Source organism: Felis catus, chromosome A1 (genome assembly GCF_018350175.1).
Source record: "Felis catus isolate Fca126 chromosome A1, F.catus_Fca126_mat1.0, whole genome shotgun sequence".
Taxonomy (NCBI): Eukaryota; Metazoa; Chordata; class Mammalia; order Carnivora; family Felidae; genus Felis; species Felis catus.
In genome coordinates, this window is record NC_058368.1 from 177,022,381 (window position 1) to 177,044,760 (window position 22,380).

Genomic DNA, 22,380 nt, shown 5'->3' on the forward strand with positions numbered 1-22,380 from the left:
TGCTCATCTGGTACCCTCTTCCAGGCGTGCCCATCGTCATCTGTGGTCAGCGAGAGCATCACTGCCTCCATGAGGCATTTTCACTTCCCTGTACCTCTAGGTGGAATGTATCTCCTCTTCCTCTCCTCTCTGCTCCATTTCTTTTCTCTCCTTTTACCAGGCATGTTTTAGCACAGTTACCAGTCTTGGTGTCGCCTTCGGGAGACTGGGTCCTACCTTCATTCTGGTCCAGCATAAGGGAGGGAGTGGAGGTCCAGGCCGGTCCCCTCAAGACAGCTGAGGCAGGGGTCCGATTCTTGATTTCGGTTTAGGTCATGATCTCATGGTTCGTGAGATCGAGCCCTGTGCTGTCAGTGTGGAGCCTGCTTGGGATTTTCTGTCTCCCATTCTCTCCCTTTCCCTGCTGCTGCTCGCTCGCTCTCTCTCTCTCTCTCTCTTCTCTCAAAAATAAATAAATAAACATTAAAAAAAAAAAGACAGCTGAGGTGCTTGGGGCCAGCCCTGCCCTGGGGGAGTGAAGTCCCACAAAGCCGATGTCCTAAGGTTGACTTTGGGCTTTGTTCAATGTCCTAAGGTTGACTTTGGGCTTTGTTCTCTAGCTAGTGACAGCTGGTAGGGAGGAGGGAAGGAATCTGCATTCCTCTAAAGCTTTTCCTTGTGTTGAGTGGAAGAAGGTGAAGGTGGCTGGAATCCTGCTTTTGCACCTGGTGAGCATTTTCAAGCCCCTTCTGATCAGTTCCTGAGCACAGATCTTGCTTGGCCTTTTTGACGGACACAAACCCTGAGTTTTGATGTGTTACCTGTTCACCCCAGGACCTCCAGCCTTGGCCTCTACGAGCGTGGGTGATGCCGGGGCAGTTGAGCCTGCAGCCCTGGAGGACTGCCGCATTCTCCATTTAGTCACTTAACCAAGTCTCTGTCGGGTTCCTTCCTTGTGCCGAGCCATGTCCCGGGCCCTTTGGATACAGAAAGTGATGCAGACAGGTTGGGTCCGAGGACCCAGAGGGGGTCCCACAGGACTAGCCAAGAGGGTCCTTGGCTTGGTGCAGGATGGAAATCAAATTCAAGCCAGCAGGAGGTGAGGCCTAAGGACGGGGCAAACCACCTTCAGTGTGTGGTCTGGGAAGCCTCGAGGTGATAGCTGAGAAGGAGCCAGTGGAGGGAGGACAGAGGTTACATCAAGTGGGAGTGTGTTCACTGCGTTTAAAGACAGCGAGGGGCAGTGTCTGGGCTGGGTGGGAGGAGATGGGGGTCAGGAAGGTAGGAGTTGCGATCTTATTGTAGGTGTTGGGAAACCCCTGGGGTGTTTCAAGCAGGGCAGTGCCTGCCCGCTTCTTAGCCGGTCTGAGTCCCTTTGTACCTCCTCCGTGCTGGTCACATGCATTTGCTCCCTTCCCGGCCCTGCGGTGTAGGAGCCAGGTCCGGTCCTGTCTCTTGGTGCCAGTGTGGATCTCAGCTAACCTTCGAGTCTCCATCTGTTCAGCACAGATGGAGAGGATGATCACAAAGCTTATCCTGTTGTAAGGATGAAGTGAGGCCTGCAGGTCAGGTGTGGGCAGCAGTGCCTGGCACAGAGTGTGTGCTTAGTTAATGCCCTTGTCCCTCTCTCCCCTCTCCTCCCAACCCTTTTGGCCCCATTCCCCGGATGCCTCCTACCCCTAGTTTCCTGCAGCTCCCTCTCTCCTGGCTTCTCTGCCTTTTGCCTGGCGAACCTTCCTGAGGCTTCGCTGTGATTTTGTCCTCCCAGAACAATAAGAAAGGTAACGTTAGGGTTCGAGGACGACACCGACAGAGGGAGGAAAGGCCTTTCGTGTGCACACAGCAGGCCCTGCCACCCTGGCCTGCCCTGGAGACTCGGCACAGGTCAAGTTCAGAAGTCCCTGTGTCCCCAGGTTTCACCTGGTCAGAAGGCTTTGCAGCGAGTTTATTGGCCCAGCAGTGTCCTTGCTGAGCATCAAATAGAGCAGTGACTCTTCTGCTTGCACGGGGGGTCTGTACCATCATGGAGTCTTCCTGGGTTTTCCCTGGGTGTGAACAGACTATTCTCAGTGCTGAATATCTATGGTATTTATAGGGTATTCTCGATAGGGCTGCTGCTTCCACAGCTCATCTGTTCGGCTACTGCTATAATCGTTAACCTTCTATTTATTTTGAGGGAGAGATAGAGCATGAGCGTGAGGGAGGGAGGGCCAGAGACATGGATTTCCAAGCAGCACAGAGCCCGACATGGGGCCTGAACTCACAAATCATGAGATCATGACCTGAGCTGAAATCAAGAGTCAGATGCTTAACTGTGACTGAGCCACCCAGGTGCCCCTCACTCTTTTTTTTTTTTTTTTTAAGTTTATTTAATTTCAAAGAGAGAGAGAGTGGGGGGGGGGGGAGAGAGAGAGAGAGAGAGAGAGAGAGAGAGAGAGAGAGAGAGAGAGACAGACAGAGAGAATCCCAAGCAGGTTCTGTGCTGTCAGTGTGGAGCCCAAGGTGGGGCTCGAACTTAAAGTGACGCACTTTCTAGAAATTAAATACATGTATTTAAAAAGAAACTTTCAGGGGCGCCTGGGTGGCTCAGTCAATTAAGCGTCCGACTTCGGCTCAGGTCATGATCTCACAGTTCGTGACTTCGAGCTCCACATCGGGCTCTGGGCTGACAGCTCAGAGCCTGGAGCCTGTTTTGGATTCTGTGTCTCCCTCTCTCCCTGCTCTTCCCCTGCTCATGCTCTGTCTCTCTCTCCTTCAAAAATAAATAAAAACATTTTTAAAAAATTAAAAAAAAAATAAAAAGAAACTTTCATCTTACTACCCTACATGGGAAACTAGGACCCACTTGTCATAAACAGAAATAAAAGAAAAGAAACCAATTGTGTTGAATTCTAACCCTATCCCTTTGCCTGCCAAAGCCTCAGCCTGGGTACTGCACTCCCTGTTAAAAGGAAGTTGTCACAATGGGCCTCTTGAGCACATTAGTACTGACTTCCCACTCCTAAGGTGGCCCCCAGAGTAGCCCCATGGACTCTGGTCTACACTGGGGTTTGGGTCGTGTGTGTGTGTGTGTGTGTGTGTGTGTGTGTGTGTGTGTAGTTGTCCTGTACATTGTAGAATGTTCAGCAATGTCCCTGCCTCTACCCAGTGGATTCTAATAGAACCTCCCACCTCCCACCTCCCGGCTCAGTTTGACAACCAAAATGTCTCCAGATATTGCCAAATGTCCCGTGGTGCGGGGGTGGGAGGCAAAATCGCCCCCACCTTGAGAGCTACAGGTCTTTGCCATTCAGTCTTTTGCTGTTGGGGTGGAAGGGTATCTACCATGCCAGACGGGCCACGAGCCAGGGCCCCTCACCTGCATGTGAAGCCTTGGAGAAAATTGCAGACTGATGACCTCAGGCCGGATTGGGCCTGCGGATGCTTTTGTTTGGCATGCGAGATGCTTTTAGAAATTTGCTGCTAGCATTTTGTCAGACCATTCTGGAGATGTGGTTGTATAGGCTACCTTTCTGCGTGGTGGCGATTGCCTGGGGCCCCCACAGACAGGGATGTGCTCTCCGATTAGCCTCAGACCTCACTGCTCCCTGACGCATTCCCGATACTGAGGTCTGTTTGTCATTGGGGGGTACTGCTGTCACTTCAAGTAGAATTGAGAGGAAATGTTTCTCATCTCGCATCTCTGTCAAAACTGAGGAAAGTAAGGACAAACAAGAAGATTGTGTTCCTAGAAAAATGTTGAGAGCATATGTATATCTTTTTATATATGCAGCCTCGTTTGCCCCTGAAGTCACCAGACCTGGTGAGCTCTGAAGTCAGGCCTTCTGGCCTAGGGAGTCCAAAAATAGGCTTGTGGGGGATCTGTGAACTTCCTGAACACGTATGCCAACTTTGTGTGTGTGTGTGTGTGTGTGTGTGTGGTACCCAGAAGGAATGACTAGGGGCTTTTCAGAGAGTGACTTCTTGTCTGAAAGTAAACATTCTGCAGAGAGGAAGTACAGGTCCCAGGGTCACAGAGCAGGGTGTGGGTGGGAGGGGCCCACTGTCCACACATGTTCATATGACCACATTTCATCGGCCAAGGTTTCTGTGGCTTGTCGCCTTGGGCTAGGAGGCCAGCTGTTGGTTGCTGACAGAGATTGCATATCTGGCCTTAAACAAGCCAGAGCTATAAAGAGAAGGTGATGTTAGAAAGTACTTAGCAGCTCTGTGTACGTCTAGAAAGTCGCTGGGTGTGGCAGGAGTGCTGGGCTGGTATCAGGAGACCTGAGATCTCCCCTGATCCGAGACCAACTTGCTGTGTGACCGTAGCCAAGCACTGTCCCCTTATCTGTGCCTCTGCCCCCCGGCCCACAGTGCCAGGGGCTTGGAAGGGTTGCTCCCAAGGAGGTCTTTTCACGTACGTCAGCTCATTTTGTCCTGACCCGTGGTTCCCTGAAATCTTGAATTCTGCATTCGCGGGCATCAGTGTTGTGGGCCAGGACCCCTTTCCACGGGCTCTAGGGTCCTGGCCCCCCTGGAGCAGCCTGGCATTCACTAACCTCTTCTTTCCCTCTGGGTGGGGTCTGTGCGGCACCCACTTGTCTCACACACACACACACACACACACACACACACACACACACACACACACACGCAGTAGTACCTGAAAGTCTCTGCACAGGCTTCTCAGTCCTTTGAGGCAGATGTGTTATTACTTTCTTGCCATTCCCCTTGTACAGCTAGAGTGCCCTGAAACTTGGGGAGGGAAAGCAGCGGGGGGAGGCTTGTAGCTTCTTGGAGTAGAGGATGAATCAGGCAGGGGGGACGAGAAGGAAGAGTCAGCAAAATACCTGCCCTTTGCTGGGCTCTTTCATGATTATCTCGCCGGATTGTCCCAAATCCATGGGATACAGATGCTGTTACCTCCATTTTACAGATGGGAAGACAGGGTCAGAGAGAGAGAGAGAGCGAGAGACTTGTCTTGACTCAGCCAGTTTCCAGCCCAGATCAGTTGGGCTTCAAAACAGTGCCCCTCCTGGTGCCAGCCCTGGGTACCACTGGGAACAGTTCAAAGGATACAGTGTGTGACCCCCCCTGCTGTCCACCCGAGGAGCCCCTTGTCCAACAGAACATGTTTGGCAGTGTCTGGTGGGAAAGGGCCTGTGGCCAGGCTTCTACCTCAGGCACAGTAGACCCCCCTGGTGTTGCTGGGGTCCCCTGGCTGGGAGCAGGTGGGGTCATGCAGACGTGGATGGACAGGCTGGAGTAACCTGGGGCCACCTGGAATCTTGCTGTTGGGATGGCCAGGCTGGGCTCTGTGTATCACAGTCTCAGGAGCAAGGGTGACTCTGTAGTCTGGGGATTTGCCCACCACATTCTCAAGCACGTCCACGTGGGTTTTGTTTGCTCTGTGACCCTGTCGGGCAGCTGTTGTCCCCTCCTAGGTCCTCCTCACAGTCCTTCAGCCCACCAGGCATGGGCCTTGGAGTCACCCAGACCTGGGCTGCAGTCCGCCCCCTGTGCTGCCGTGTGACCCTAGACGTATCTCTTCATGCTTCGGAGACTCAGTTTCCTCATCTGGACGTTGACGGTGATGACACTGACTTCACAGCCCTTTGTCCGGGGTCAGAAACCCATCATGTCCCAGCTGGCGGATAGTAGGAGCTCAGTGTCAGGCACTTAGCTAACGGGTCTAGGTGGGCAGATAGATGTGTCAACCAGGCCCACAGGCTGCATCGAGGTCAGGCCTTTTCAGTTTTTTGAAATAGCGTGAACCTTCATAAATTGACATCTTTCACACAAGAATCCAGGCACCTGGCTTGGCTTGAAGGATCAGCAGCTCCGGCCACACGGGCCCGTATTTCTGCATGGCCCTGTGAGCTGGCTGAGTATAGCTGCCCCATAGTTGGGCACCTGCCCTCCTGCCTGCCGCTGCCCCTGCCCAGGCAGCATTTATGCTCTGCCGGGCCCCGAGGGGACAAATGATTCCGGTCCTCGGTGGGGAGTGGGGAAACGGGCATATGGGGGGCTGTGGGGCTCTCTTCTGTGTGGATTGCTGCCTTCCTGGTGGTGTCCCTACTGGGTTCTGTCAGAGCGCTTCCGGCTTGCATTGTCACTGAGGGGACCTTTAACCCCTACAGCTGTCACACGGTCTGTGAGTCCCTGTCATGGTCACTCCTGTCTGTGTCTGCTGTTCCACATCCACAGCCTCACGTGTTGGGACCGAGACCTCCCTGGAGCAGACGGGGCGGCCACACTTCATTCATGTATTCATTCATTCATTCATTCATTCACTCATTCATTCATTCACTCACTGGCTTGTGGCTTCCTCCCTCCCTTCCTTCACCAACAGATGTTCACAGAGCACCAGCTGTGTGCTGGGCACTGTTTCTGGTGAGGGCACGGACACAAAGCCCTGCCTTCAGGGAAACTCCACTCTGGGGGTGGCTTGGGGAGGGGACAATAGATAAAATGAGCATGGACCACGCATCGGGTGTCAGGTGATGGTGTGTGCTGTGAACAGATGGGCGCTTGGACTTGCCTGGGACACCCAGTGTTTTTCCCCAGCTCCCTGCTGCTCTGGAATAACTGCTCCTTCACCCTCTCGCGGGGCACGCGCTGGTGGGGCGCACGCTCCCCAAGTGCATACAGCTGGTGTCACGGACAGTTAGTGCACTTGCCGAACGCGCCCTCGGCCTTCCTCACGTCACCCTGTTTGATCACTACCTGGGAGGCAGGTCCTACAGTTCCCCCCACTTGACAGATGAGCAAACCAGGCTCGGAGCTCTGGACGTGCCCCCGGGGTTGTTCTGTTAGTGTCAGAGCCCGAACTAGAACCCAGCTGTGTGTGACTCCAGTCCTGAAATCCCGTGTTCACCTTAGTTTACGTAGGAGTATTGGTTCCTTGGAGGCTTGTGTCCCTCAAGCAACGAGTCAGGGAAGGCCAGCGGTTGTCTTAGGTAGTAAGACCTGAATGCCCACCCTGCACCACTTTCCTGGCTCTGCCTGTTGTACTTCATCCCCCCCCTCCACCGCCCCGACCCCTTTGTTTCAAATCATGCTTGTCCCTTAAGGACCATCTCAGATGCCACAGTGTTTAACAAATTTAGTTGAAAATGGGGTCTCCTACCAGGCAGGCGTTTCCTATGACCCTACTCACTCCATGTCTCATGGATTTGGGAGGCCAACTCCTGACCCCTCCCTTCTAGTCACTTCCCCCAGGGCAGGGCTATGGCCCTGCCTTGTTCCTCTCTATCTGCAGGAACCCTGGTCACAGCTGGCTTTAGGGAATGGTGGCTGGGCCGACAGATGGTCAGAGGGATCAGAAATGTCTTTGCAGACACACTAGAGCCTGTGTCTCTCCCCAGGGGCTGGAGGTCCAGTTTGCACCTGCCCAGGAGCCTGGTTCCAACCCTGAACTTGGCCTTTCCTGAGTGGTGTGTGAGGAGGGCGGTGGTGATGTTGGTGGCCATCATAATGATGACAGTGGCTCTTGTTTGTCACGTTCTGGCTAGGTGCCAGGCACTGTTTGTTAATTTTACACCTCTGATCTCATTTAATCTCCCAAGATTGCTTCAGGGCAGGAATGTGTTGCCTCATTTTGCAGATGTGCAAATGGAGGCTCCGAGAATGAAGGCCTGTAGTCCTCCCGTAGCGGCCTGTGGACTCAGGCTCGGGGACTCTGGTCCTGAAGCCAACGCTGCTGACCTCCGGGCCAGATGGTGCCAGGAGTTAGGAATTCCCGGATTTGAATCCCCTCCATAGCACCCCACAGCTGTGCGCACTTGGGCCAGCACATGAGGATGTGGAACCACCTCTGTCTCCTCATCTGGTGATCCCACCCTAGCGATTGTGGCAGAGGGGCCATAGAATGTGCTAGACAGGCTTGGAAGCTCGCCAGTCTTCACTCCTCCCCTTTGCCTTGGCAGAATTGCACCTCTACCCCCAGGAACCCCAAGGTCATCCCCTGTGCTCTAGTTCACATGGGCTCAAGGGGAGCCCGAATTCCTTCCCTTGGCTTTCTGTGAATGTGGCGGGTGGGGCTGGGGGCGGAGGAAGGAGGCACTGCGTTCCAGGGAGGCCTTGTGGGTGTGGGCTGCCCCACTCAATGGCCACATTGTTTGGCCCAGAGCTCAGAGGTGCTGAGGTTCTGGGGCTCCACCTACAGGGACAGGCGGCCCAGAAGCTGGAGGAGACATTTTTGTGTTGACTGTTTTGTTTTCTCGTGGCTGCCCCACGGACCTCTTTCCACAGGCCTCTGTTGAGTAACCATCTGTGCTGATGGGGTGTCCCCCTGCCCAGGGCACGGTGCCTCTCAGAGCAGGGAGGCCTGGATGACTGTAGTACCTATCTCCACTTCCCTGGGACGAAACAGCCCAGAGGGACAAAGGGCTTGCTTGAGGCTATAGGCCTCAGCTCTGTCTTAGAGTCAGACAGACCTGGGTTTGTGTCCTGGTTCTGTCCCTTATGTGCCGAGTGGCTTTGGGGAAGCCCTTTCCCCACCAAACCTCAGTTTCCCCGTCTGTGTACTAGGGATAAGTATTACTGCTCCCAGTAGAGGAGTGCTTAGTACAGTGCCTGTATGCATTAGGTGCTCACTAATGGCAGCCCTCATCTCTACTGTCTTGGGTGGCCGGATGGCGGGGGTAGGGCTGGCTTCTGTCTGGCTTTCTTTGCAGAATCTGGCTGTCAGCAGCGTTAGTCACCCTTTGGCTGTTCTGCCTGATCTTTGGGCATCTTAACGCCACTGAAACATTTCACTGATATGTATTCATTCATTGACGGATCCCTTGATACATGATCTGTGTATACAACCTAGCACGTGATTCATCTATGATCACGTGCTAGGTTCAGGCTCTGCTAATGGATGATATGAATGGACTTTTATAAGTACAAACTACTATTTATTTAATGACAAAGTGACTTTAGTCACTCCCCTTGAACTCTGAAAGGTCAGTGTTGCACATAACCTTATGGCTATTAGAAGCTTCATTTTCCAGATGTGGCAGCTGAGGATCAGAGCAGGAAAGGGGTTATGATAGCTCCACGAAGGACAGTGGCAGATCGGGGACTGTGTCCAGACCTCCCGGCTGGACAGATATATGGCTTCGTTAATTTTAGTCCCAGGAATGTTGCCAGGAATGTTGCCAATGTTTATTTATTGACTGCCTTTTGCGTACTCGGTGCCCCTGTTGGCTACAGGGGAGGCCAGAGAGGTGAGGGGACCCAGGCCCAGAGCAGAGTGTTGACGTCTCCTCTCTGGCTTGAGCGTGCCTCAGTTGTCTCTCTGGGACTGCCAGGCTGTGGCAGTACGGGCCAGATCCTGCTGGTTGGCCCTGCTGCCTGTGGGCTGTAAAAGTTAATTTCTAAACCCTGTGGGTGGTCCATGCTTGCTCTTATTGGGGCCGGGACATCCTAGCTCCCTTATCTCTGGGTGAGCAAGCTAACTTGGTATGTGTGAGCTGACCGGTGGGGCCCAGGGAGAGCTGAGCAAGGAGAGAGAGGGGGCCTTTCTCCGACCCACCCAGAGGCTGTGACTCAACGCTTTTTGCTGCTTCCCCCTTGAGGCCTGAGGAAGGAGGGGTGGGGTGGGGTCACCAGCTCTCTTCCACCAGGGAGATGAACAGAGCCGATTGTCACCCAGATAGGGTCCCAGTTCAGGTCCTGGCTGTGCCACTACTTACTTCATACATTCACGGTCTTGAGAGATGTGCTGTGTGTCCTCCTTGGCTGGGGAGGGACCAGCTGTGTCATCACAGATGCTTCCACGCACCCAACCGTCCCTTTCCTGCATGGATTGTGATGGCCTCTTGTGCAGCCTCCCTCTCTTTCTCTGTGAATGGAATTAAGCCCAACCAGAAATCTTCTGTGGGTTTTTTTCTTATTCTGGTTTTAGTTTGCTTTTATCAAAAAAGAAAAGAAAAAAAACCTTGGGGGCGCCTGGGTGGCTCAGTGGGTTAAGTGTCTGACTTCAGCTCAGGTCATGATCTCACAGTTCGTGAGTTCAAGCCCTGCGTGGGGCTCTGTGACGATAGCTTGGGGCCTGGAGCCTGCTTTGGAGTCTGTGTCTCCTTTGCTCTCTGCCTCTGCCCCGCTCGTGCCCTGTCTGTCTCTCTCTCTCAAAAGTAAATAAACATTTAAAATATTTAAAAAGAAAAAAAAAAAAACCCTTAATCACAGACTAATCTTTCCGAGCCTCAGTTTCCCCATATGTAAAACGGGAATAAAATATCACTAACTGCTAATAACAATTGGTAACATTTATTGAGCATTTACTTACTGTGTGCTAGATAATGTTTTAAGTGCCCGGCATACATTATCTTATTTAATCCTCACAATAAGCCCCACGAGGTATAGGTATTTTTTAGGATGCCTACCTCGATTAGTGAGTGGAAGATAATCTGTGCAAAGGACTCGGCATAGGGCCTGGCACAGAGTAAGCTCTTGATTCCAATTAAATGTCATGGATGGGGAAACTGAGGCTTGACGCCAGGTCACAGACCTGGCAACCACTCACCTCTCGAGGAGGTTGAGGGCACGGAGTGAGACGTAGGTAAAACAGCTGTGTTCGTGGGGGTTTCTTTGTGTGTGTTACTTAGAAAGGCGGAAATCACCTTGGTATTGATGTTTAGCCCCGAAAGGTGGATCTGGTAGAGAGGAGACATTTTTAATTCTGGCCGTATCAGTCTTATGGACTATTGAGTCGATCCTTTGCACCGCTCCAAAGAAGGTTGTACGGTAGCCATTCCCAGGCCGGAAAAGGGAGACGTTACTTCTTTAATTGAGCTGTGCAGGTGCGGGGCTGGGTACACGACCGCCCCGACACCCTGCCAGGTGGGCTCATCACCCACCCAGACACGTAGATTGGTTTTCTGAATGAAACTCCAGGTGCACGAGGACTGTTTCTCACTGCTGTAATCCCAGGGGCTAAAATAGTATAGGTACAGGGTAGGTGCCTGAGAAATCCGTGGATGAATGAATCAACGAATGAATGAGTGACTGGAGAGGTGACCTGGCCTGCCAAGATCACGTAACAAGGCCGTGACCCCTGTGCCGTGCTGTGACAGCTGCTTAATCTAAACTGATGGGGAGGTAAACACAGGTTTCCAGTTTCCTTTGGCCTGCAGCCAGAGAAGAAGCCGGCAGCTATGGGCTGTCCCCCATCCGGCACCCCCAGCTGTGTGTATGGGCTGGCGTCTCCAGGGAAACAAAGCTCCAGAGTGCTGAGGAGGGAGACCAGTCGCGGTGAGGGCACTCTGACGAGAGGGCCTGGAAAAAGCAGGCGCCTCCCTTAGCAGAATGTGCGACTTGTGTCCAGGCTCAGGCAGCCCCGCCTTCTTTTTTTTTTTTTTTTTAATTACTTTTGAGACAGAGGGAGACAGAGCATGAAGCGGGGAGGGTCAGAGAGAGAGGGAGTCACAGAATCTGAGACAGGCTCCAGGCTCCGAGCTGTCAGCGCAGAGCCTGACGCGGGGCTCGAACTCATGGACTGTGAGATCATGACCTGAGCCGAAGTCGGATGCTTAACCGACTGAGCCACCCAGGCGCCCCAACCCCGCCTTCTTAATGCAGGGCAGCTGCTGCGAGCAGCCCGGCTCCCATGGCCAGGGTTCAGATCCCACCTCTGCCAGCTGTGGGTTCGAGGGTAGGGCGGGAGGGGAATGCCCACCTTACAGGTTGAGGTGAAACCTTAAAATAAAGGTACTCAGGTACCAAGGAGCTGCCTGGGGGGGCTCAGTCAACTGAGCATCTGACTTCGGCTCGGGTCATGATCTCGCGGTTTGTGAGTTTGAGCCCCTCGTCAGACTGGCTGCCGTCAGTGCAGAGCCCGCTTCGGATCCTCTGTCTCCCCGTCTCTTCCCCTCCCCTGCTTGTGTTCTCTCTCTCAAAAATAAATAAACGTTAAAAAAAAAAAAAAAAAAAAGAAAGATATTCAGGTACCAGTAGGGAAGATGTCTGATGCGTTGTAGGCCCTCCCCACTGGTTGGGGAAGTTGAGCCCAGGGAATGGAATAGGAGCTCTTTAGTCAAGCACCTGGGTCATGTCCTGGCCTCACCTCTTATTAGTTGGGGACCTTGACAAGTTACTGACTCTCTCTATGCTTCAGTTTTCTCATCTGGAATCGGGGATGACGGACAAGCGCCTGAGCACCAAATCTGGCCTGTCCCCCGTGTTCGTAGATGAAGGTTTGTGGGCACAGAGCTGTGCCCATTTGTTCAGGTACCATCTCTGGCTGCTTTCTGGCTATAAGAGTGATTTGCATGCGACAGACACCTTATGGCTGCAGACCTGAAAGCATTTACTATCTGGCCCTTCGCAGAACAAGTTTGGCAGCCCTTGATCTATAGAATGAGGATTAAATGAGAGACTGTGAATAAAGGGCCAGAGAGGGCCTGGGACGGGGCTTGGCACACGGTGTCAACAGCCTTCTGATCCGGAGAGCGCTGGGTCGCATTTTGAGAGCCGTGCAGTGTATTGCTCCGGGAGCCCGCCCTCCCCTGCTCCGTACCCCGCCCCTCCAGTGCTCCCTCCCCCTAGTCCCTTGTAACCACCAATCTCTGTTTCTATGGATTTGCCTGCTCTGGATGTTTTACGTAAATGGAATCCTATCATACGTGGCCTTTTGCCATCTGACTTCTTTTACTCGGTATGAAGTTTTCAAGGTGCATCCACACTGCAGGATGGTGTCAGTGCCTCATTCCTTTTCATGACCTTCCACCGGATAAAGCTAATGCCACATTTTGTTTCTGCATTCATTAGCTGATAGACATTTATTTCCGCTTTTTGCCTATTGTGAATCATGCTTCTGTGAACATTTGTGTACAAGCTTTGGTGTGGATTTGTGTGTTTTTTTTTTTTTAATTTTTTTTTTTAACGTTTTATTTATTTTTAAAACAGGGAGAGACAGAGCATGAACAGGGGAGGGTCAGAATGAGGGAGACACAGAATCTGAAACAGGCTCCAGGCTCTGAGCTGTCAGCACAGAGCCCGACGCGGGGCTCAAACTCACAGACCGTGAGATCATGACCTGAGCCGAAGTCAGCCGCTTAACCGACTGAGCCACCCAGGCGCCCCATGTGTGTGTGTTTTTTTTAATTGGGGCAAAACACGCATAAACAACATCAGCCATTTTAATCGTTTTTAAGTGCACAGGCCATTGGCATCAAGTACTTCCTCAGTGTTGTGCAACCGTCACCACCATCATGTCCAGAAATTTTTCATCTTCCCGAACTGAAACTGGGTCCCGTTAAGCACTAACTTCCCGTTCTCCTCCCCCCACCACCCACTGACAATCCTCTTAATACTTTCTGTTTCTATGAATTTGACTAGTAGAGGTACCTCATGTAAGAGAGCTCATATTTGTGCTATTGCGGCTGGCATTTCACTTAGCATATTGTCTTTGAGGTTCACCCGTGCCGTAACTTGTGTTAGACTTTGCTTTTTTGGAATTTTTATAATTTTATTTTATTTATTTTATTTTATTATTTTTATATATATTTTTTAACGTTTATTTATTTTTGAGACAGAGAGAGACAGAGCATGAACGGGGGAGGGTCAGAGAGAGGGAGACACAGAATCTGAAACAGGCTCCAGGCTCTGAGCTGTCAGCACAGAGCCCGACGCGGGGCTCGAACTCACGGACCGCGAGATCATGACCTGAGCCGAAGTCGGTGGCTTAACCGACTGAGCCACCCAGGCGCCCCTATGATTTTATTTTTAACATCTATTTGTTTTGGGGAGAGATTGCACAAGCAGGGGAGGGGCAGGGAGAGAGGGAGACAGAGCAGCCGAAATGAGCTCTGCGCTGACAGCAGAGAGCCTGATGCGGGGCTTAAACTTGTGAACTGTGAGATCGTGACCGGAGCTGAAGTTGGACACTTAACCGACTGAGTCTCCCCAGCGCCTTGAGTGAATTTTTTTTAAGTCTATTTATTTGTTTTGAGAGAGATCAACAGAGCACAAGCTGGGGAGGGGTGGAGAGAGAGAATCCCAAGCAGGCTCTGTGCTTGAACTCACAAACGGTGAGTTTTATATACCACATATGTAAGAGTTTATTTCTGGGCTGCCTTTCCACTGATGTATATGTCAGCCTTTCTTCAGTACCAAAGTGTTTTGATTACTCTAGCTTTGTAGCAAGTTTTTTTTTAAATTATTATTTATTATTTATTTTTGAGAGAGACAGAGTGTGAGCAGGGGAGGGGCAGGGAGAGAGGGAGACACAGAATCCGTAGCAGCTCCAGGCTCTGAGCTGTCAGCACAGAGCCCGACGCGGGGCTCGAACTCATGAACCGCGAGATCATGACTTGAGCTGAAGTCGGAAGCCCAACCGACTGAGCCACCCAGGCACCCCTGTAGCAAGTTTTAAATTAAGAAGTGTGAGATTTCTAACTTTCTTCTTTTTTAAGAACGATTGTCTTGGCTATTTGGGGTCCTTTGATATTCCATATGAATTTCACAATGGATTTTTTAATTTTTGTAAAAGATGCCATCAGGATTTGATAGGGACTCTGTAGATGGGGTAACATTGACATCTTAACAATATGGAGTCTTTCCACCCACGAACATGGGATGTCTTTCTATTTACTTGTCCGTCTTTAACTTCTTTTAGCAATGTTTTATACTTTTCAGGGTACACATATTTTGCCTTCTTGGGTTTTTTTTTTTTCTTCCTAGCTATTCCTGAGTTATTTTCTTCTTTTTGATGCTATTGTAAATGGAATTGTTTTCTTAATTTCCTTTTGGATTATTCATTGTCAGAATATAGAATCTCAACTGATTTTTGTGTGTTGCTTTATGTCCTGCAACTTTGCTAAAAATTGTTTATTGGTTGTAACAGTTTTCTGGGTGTTTATAATCTTTAGGGCTTTCTACATGTTGGGTCATGTCGTTTGCAGAGATAATTTTACCCCTCCTTTGCAATGTGCTGGCCTCTTATTTTTCTTACTTAATTATGCTGGCTAGGACTTCCAGTATTGTGTCGAATAGGAGTGAAGGAAGTGGGCATCCTTGTCTTGTTCCTAATCCTAGACAAGAAGCTTTCAGTCTTTCACTTCGAGTATAAAGCCCACTATGGGTTTTCATATATGGCCTTTGATATGTTGAGGTGGTTTTATCCTATTCCTAGTTTGTTGGTGGTTTTCCTGGGAAAGAGTGTTGAATTTTGTTAGATTGCATCAATTCAAGTGATGGTGTTTTTTCCCTCCTTCATTCCATTAATGTGGTCAGTTCCATTGACTGATCTTTGTATGTTAAACCATCCTTGCTTCCAGAAGTAAATCCCACTGGGTCGTGGTGTATAATCCTCTTAATATGTTGCTGAATTTGATTTGCTAGTATTTTGTTGAGGATTTTTGCATCAGTATTCATCAGGGATATTGATCTGTAGTTTTATTTTCTTGCAGTGTTTGCCTGGCTTTGATATTAGGGTCATGCTGACCTCATAGGATGAGTTAGGTAGTGTCCGTTAAGATTTTCCATTTTTTCATGATTCAATCTAGGTAGGTTGTCTGCTTCCAGGAATTTGTCTAGGTTTTCCAGTTTGTTGGCATATACGTGTTCATGGTACTCTCTTACGATCTTTTTTATTTCTGTAAAATCAGTAGTAATGTCTCCACTCTGATTTCTCATATTAGTAATTTGAGTCCTCTTTTTTTTCTTAGTCAATCTGGCTAATGGACATATGTTTTTAATCAGTGGACATGTGGTGATACACACACACACACACACACACACACACACACACACCTTGGAGTGGAATTGCTGGATCATATGGTAATGCTATGTTTAACATTTTGAGGAATTGCCACACTGTTTTCTAAAGTGCCTGCGAAATTTTACATTCCCACTATCATTGTACGAGGGTTTCAGTTTGTCAGTATCCTTGCCAACACTGATTATTGTGCATCTTTTTTTTTTTTTTTAAATTTTTTTTTTCAACGTTTATTTATTTTTGGGACAGAGAGAGACAGAGCATGAACGGGCGAGGGGCAGAGAGAGAGGGAGACACAGAAACCGAAACAGGCTCCAGGCTCTGAACCATTAGCCCAGAGCCCGACGCGGGGCTCGAACTCACGGACCGCGAGATCGTGACCTGGCTGAAGTTGGACGCTTAACCGACTGCGCCACCCAGGCGCCCCAGCATCTTTTTGATTCTAGGCATCCTAGCCTCTATGAAGTGGTATTTTATTGTAGTTTTGACGGACATTTCGCTAAAGACCAATGACAGTCAGCACCTTTTCATATATGTATTTGGCCATATGTTTCCCTTTTTTGGGAGAAACATTTATTCAAATCCTTTGTCCATCTTTTTAAGTTTATTTATTTATTTTGAGAGAGACAGACAGAGAGAGAGAGATTGTGAGTGTGCCTGTGTGAGTGGTGGGGTTGGGGAGAGAGAGAATCCCAAGCAGGCCCCACACTGTCAGCACAGAGCCCAACACAAGGCTGGATCCCATGATCTCTGGGATCATGACCTGAGCCGAGATCAAGGAGTTGGACTCTCAACCCACTGAGCCACCCAGGCGCCCCCTTTGTCCATTTTTAAATTGGGTTATTTGTCCTTTAAAATTTTTTTTAAGTTTATTTATTTTGAGAGCTAGAGAGAGTGAGGGAGGGACGGAAAGAGAGAGAATCCCAAGCAGGCTCCGCACTGCCCGCACAGAACCCGACGCAGGGTTTGAACCCCAAACAGTGAGATCATGACCAGAGCTGAAGTCAGACGCTTAACTGACAGAGCCACCCAGGTGCCCCATATTTGTCCTTTTATTGTTGAGTTGTAAGAGTTCTTTATATAGTCTGAACACTAGTCTTTTATCAAAATACATGATTCTCACGGTTTTCCCCATTCTGTGGGTTGTCTTTTCACTTTCCTGATCATGCCCTTGGATGTGCAAAAGCTTTTATTGTTGATGAAGTCCATTGTGTTTGGTTTTTGTTGCTTGTGATTTTGGTGTCATTTCCAAACACCCCATCTGGACTAATCCCTGTCTCCTTGACATGCGTTCAAAGGTCCTCAAAGCATGGCACCATAAAGAGGATAAAAGAAATCATAATTCTTCCAGTTTGCTCCTAAGATTTCTCTACTGCCATCTTGCACTATGTGTTTGCTAGAGGGAGGAGGGGTGTGGCCCCAAGGTCCAGGCCTCTTGCTCTTTTGCAAATTTCTGTAGAGCAGTGGTTCTCAAAGGATGGTCAGGGGACTGGGGGCAGCAACCCTCAGGCATTTGTTGGAAATGCGGATTCTTGGACCCACCCCAGCCCTACTGAATCAGAAACTCTGGGTTAGGGCCCAGTGACCTTGTTTTTAATAACCTCTCCAGGTGATTCTGTTGCACGCTAAAGTTTAAAGACTACTGGCATAGTGTTTCTAGCTGGTACCACCTAGAGATTACTGGGGAAATCTTATTTGCCCCATGAGATGGCATCCTTGTCCTCCTCTCTCACTGTTCTAATTCATCCTCATCATCTCTTGCCAAATGTGAGATCAGATGCTTTTGGTAACAAGTAACAGAGAATCTCAAACTAGCCTAAACGACAAAAGAAATTAATGCATATTTTATTTGAAAAGTCTGGAGGAGGGGCGCCTGGGTGGCGCAGTCAGTTAAGCGTCCGACTTCAGCCAGGTCACAATCTCGCGGTCCGTGAGTTCGAGCCCCGCGTCGGGCTCTGGGCTGATGGCTCAGAGCCTGGAGCCTGTTTCCGATTCTGTGTCTCCCTCTCTCTCTGCTCCTCCCCTGTTCATGCTCTGTCTCTCTCTGTCCCAAAAATAAATAAATGTTGAAAAAAAAAAAAAAAGAAAAGAAAAGTCTGGAGGAAGGTCAGGTTTAAGGGGGATTTTGAGCAGGACTTAGATTCTCTTTGTCCTCCTCTTTGTAATAGGTTTGTCTTCACATTGGCTTCCCTCATGGTTGCAAGATGGCTGCTTGCAACCATCAGGGCTTTGTGTTTCCTTATGGCTCCAGAGGAGATATCATGGCTTCCCACACCATCAAGCAGAGCTCAGGGCTTGGTTGTGATTAGACCAGCCCTGAATCAGCCCACAGGGCAAGAGGCAGAGAATTTCCCTGATTGGCTTAGGCCTCCTCTCCCCACTGGGGATGAGATGAGTCCCACCCAGTTTTCGTGGCTGTTTCACAAAGGGGAAGGAAAGAATGCTCTGTGTGCAGGGGGAAGACATCCATGATGCCCTGGGCACCGGGACCCATAAAATGGCCTTTTTACTATTTGCGCCAGCCAAATCCACTGTTCCTCTGCTTTCCTACCCTTTAGAGATACCATGTCCAGAGGGATCCTCTAAAGCAGAAACTGTCTATAACACCCCTTATTAAAACCCTCTGGTGCCTTTCTCCAGACAGATATACACAGCTCTCAGGGTAAAGTTCATACTTGGAGATGTTTGAATTCTAGTTCCAGTTGGCCTTTGTGGCCCGCTCTCTTCTCACCCTTTTGAACCCCTTGGAACATTCCTCCCTTCTCCCCTTCCTACTCTTCCTTGCTGTTCTGCCTCTGCAGTTGCTGTATTTTACCTGGAATGTCTTTGTCCTTCCTCATTAGGCAAAATTGCCCTTCAAAACCCAGCTCTTCTCTGGGAAGCCCTCCATAGTTACAGGCTTCTAGGTAACACAGTCACCATGTGCCTGTACTGGCCTCTGCCTTGGGGCAGGGATGTGTCTGGTTCCTCCTGGTTCCCTGGTCCCCAGGCTTGTTATAGACTAGGAGCTCAGATAGTGTTTGTTGATTAAATACTACATTTATGGCCCTGCTGCGCCTAGCAATGTGGAGCCCTTGCAATGTGGAGCCCTTGGTAGAGTTGTGGATGGATTAAACTGATCACAAACCTCACTTCTCCTGGTCCTGAGAAATCCTAGAGCCACAAGTGGCTTGCTGCTCTCAAGGGAGTGTGAAGGATGAGCCTCTGATGGGTTCAAGTTGTTGGTCCTTGGTACTTAGAGCTGGATTTGGGGCTTGGTAAGGGCTTAGAGGCCTTCAGTTCTGCACCGCAGAATCCTTGATCCTAAGGAGCCTTCTTTCATCCCAGGACACCGTGGACACAGGCCTGCTTTAATTGTGGACAGCCACAGATAACTTCCTCCTCCTTCAGAGGAATCGATGCATCTACAGCCAGGGGTTATTTTAGGCCTGTTCTTCCCATTAAAAACAAAGTATTTCTAATATTTTTATACATATTTGTTGAATAAAATTTGGAAAATATTTAAGTATAGACCACCTGTAATCCTTCCCTGAGCATTGATGTATGTACCTCCATTCTATCTTCTAAGCATGCATATTTCGTAACTTCGAAAGGTATTAAGATAATTATTTTATTTTTGCTCTGTTATTTTTATTAATTGAGATTATTTTGTTAACTAAACCCCACGCATTTCAGTAGAAGTCCCCTACAGCCCTGCCAGTGACAAGGTGAAAGGTAGAACGTTAAGACACATGGAATGGAACCTAGTAAGAACTATCATGAAAGGGACTTTTTTTCTTTCCCCCATCCCATCAGGGCACTAAGATGTGAAATTTTTATTTATTTATTTATTAAAACAATTTTTTAAAATGTTTATTTATTTTTGAGACAGAGAGAGGCAGAGCTTGAGCAGGGGAGGGGCAGAGAGAGAGGGAGACAGAATCCGAAGCAGGCTCCAGGCTCTGAGCTGTCGGCACAGAGCCCAACGTGGGGCTCAAACCGATGAACTGTGAGATCATGACTTGAGCCAAAGTCAGACGCTTAACCAACTGAGTGACCCGGGCTCCCTAAGATGTGAAATTTTTAAAACCAATTGGGGGTAAAAACACTTTCAAAAAAAAAAAGAAAAAGGAAGAAAAACCAAACCCTATTTTGCCACATGTGAGGGTATAGTCAGGTGGTATTTACACAAAGGTTAATGGAATATCACTCTAACACATGTGTGATTAATACCAAGGAGCGTTGTTTCTTCAGACTTCTGCAGGATGATTATCTTTTAAAAACATTTCATTGGGGTCCATATACAAACTGTGGAATGTTGCGGGTTTAATCTCGGTATAGAACCAAAAAAGTCGGTACATTTTTTTTCCCGGGAATAGAACCAAAGCTAAGCTCAGAACTTTCCAGCAGCTAGAGCAATCAATCAATCAATCAGTACATTTTAAAAAATTACAAAAGGGAAGTGCATGGGGTCACGGAGCTCTTGAATTGCAGAAGAGGAAGCAAACCGGATCGGCGGAATGGTCAAGCTTTCCTAGTGCCGAGCTCTGGAGAGGATGGGGGGGTCTTGTGTAAGGGGATTGTGTAAGGGACAAGTTCACTGACAGATGCAGGAACTGCCTGGGTTTGGCCACTTCTCATACTGACTGTTGGTAATAACAGAGGGTGTGCTGATAGACTTAGTTCTAGGAAGGCACAGATTTGTAGGGAGCCTGAATAAGGTGGTGTAGGTGTGATACTTGCTGGCGGGTTTTGTTTGCTAGAGGTTCAACGAGAACATGTTAATCGGTGTGGCTTTGCTACTGGGCTTTCGCGTTGAGAATCTCCTTTAACTGCCTTGACTTTGGAGGTGGAGGTGGTTAGTGCCATTTTATAGATGAAATTGAGGCTCGGGGAGATGAAGTGACTTACTCAAGGTCACATAGCCAGTTAAGCTGCACCATCAGTACCGGAACTCAAGTTCACCACCTTTCAGCTGCACCCTTAGAGAAGGGGGCAGTGCCTGAGCCTGTCCTGCATGCACTGTGTGGGAGGCTGGGCCTGTTGTTTTGTTTTGTTTTAAATTTTTTTTTTAACGTTTACTTATTTTTGAGACAGAGAGAGACAGAGCATGAACCGGGGAGGGTCAGAGAGAGAGGGAGACACGGAATCTGAAACAGGCTCCAGGCTCTGAGCTGTCAGCACAGAGCCTGACGCGGGGCTCGAACTCACGGACCGCGAGATCATGACCTGAGCCGAAGTCGGCCGCTTAACCGGCTGAGCCATGGGCCTGTTGTTTTGTAAACACCACCTCATCCAATCCTTAGGGTAGCTCTGGGTGGTCCTTAGTATTACCCGAGCCACACAGATAGTAAGGGGTGCAGAGGCAGAGCTGCGGCTCCTAACCTGGGTTTGGTGGGGGGACTTCAGGGTGTGCAAAAATTCAGTAGAATTGCATGCAGTCCCCTGTTCCTGTTTGCATTTTTCTGAATGAGAGGAGAGGATACCTTTCATGGAGTCTCAAGAGAAAAAATCTCAGACCTTTGAGCTCAAGGAAGGAGCCATAGTAACAGTTCATACTGACTGAGCCCCAGCCCGGTGCCTGCCACCCGGCAAGGCCTGGTGACCTGTCATTCCTGCGGCGGTCGGGTGAGCAGCAACCGGGCTGCTCAGATAGTAAGCGGTTTTGCACGATGACAAGGTTTGCTTCTCGTGGCTGGGCTTTTCCTAGCAATTAGTAGGATTTTTTGTCCTTCTGTGGAGCTGAGAATTATTAAAAGCCAGAACGATCTGCTGCTGTGCAAGAGGTCAGTGCCTGTGTCCAGGCCACCTTTGTTCCCCGGCCCCAGGGGAACAAGTCTGGTTGGGGAGCGGTTGGTGAAATGAAGCAGTGAATGAAGGAACGAGTGGAAGAAAGAAGTACCTCTTTCTCACTGTTCTGGGTTGCAAGACATTAATTCATCTCTGATGGCTGTTATTCAGGGTCACTGTAGTGTTGGAAGTCCTGGGGCGGTGCAGGCCAAGCACCATCGGAGTGACCCTAGGGGCTTCAGGGGCCATGTCCTTCCTCCCTGGCGGGAGGTGGTGTGCAAGCTGGCGGTGTCCCCTTACAAGGCTCTCTCCCCCAGCACGGAGCCTCCCACAGCATGGAGCAGGCCTGTCTCCTGCTCAGGGCCAAGCTAGGAGGGCCAGCACTGTCTTGCTACCCCCAGCATCTGGGACCTCTGGCCCCCTGCCTGCTCTGGTTTCTTGCATCCAGGTGTGGCTTGTCCCCCGAAAATATAGCCCAGTGGGGGGGGGGGGGCAGTTAAGTGCAGTGGCATCAACAAGCCCCATCTTCCAGCTGAGAAAATGTGCTCTGTTGAAGTGACCTGCCCACGGCTGCAGCTAGTGAACGGCGGGCCTGGGACCTGGGTCCAGCCACGGATCACCGCATCCTTACATTTACATGGCCAGGAAGCCTCTGGAAGGTCTGCCACAAGCTGGAGACTCATGGAAACAGTGAGGCCACTCCTCCCTCCTCTGACTGGAGAGCTGCTCTGGCCCAGAGGATTATGGCGGAGGTTTTCTTTCCCCTCGGGGGGAATGACTGGCCCCAGGGCACGGCGCCTGCCTCTGCCCAGCTAGGTTGGAGGGACTTTACGACACACGCTGGGCCAGGAGCTGGAAGCGGTGAGGAGATTCCGGGAACGGCTGCTCGAGTTTGTGACGCTTCCCCCTTCCCCACCTACCTGTATCTGTAATTTCAGAGA

At 49.9% G+C, this 22,380-nt stretch overlaps 1 protein-coding gene across 2 annotated transcripts in view; it reads left to right on the forward strand.

Moving 5' to 3' along the window:
* Window positions 1–22,380, forward strand: part of STK10 (serine/threonine kinase 10) — a 118,880-nt gene that overhangs the window by 30,693 nt on the left and 65,807 nt on the right. The gene's annotated exons all lie outside the window — the stretch shown is intronic.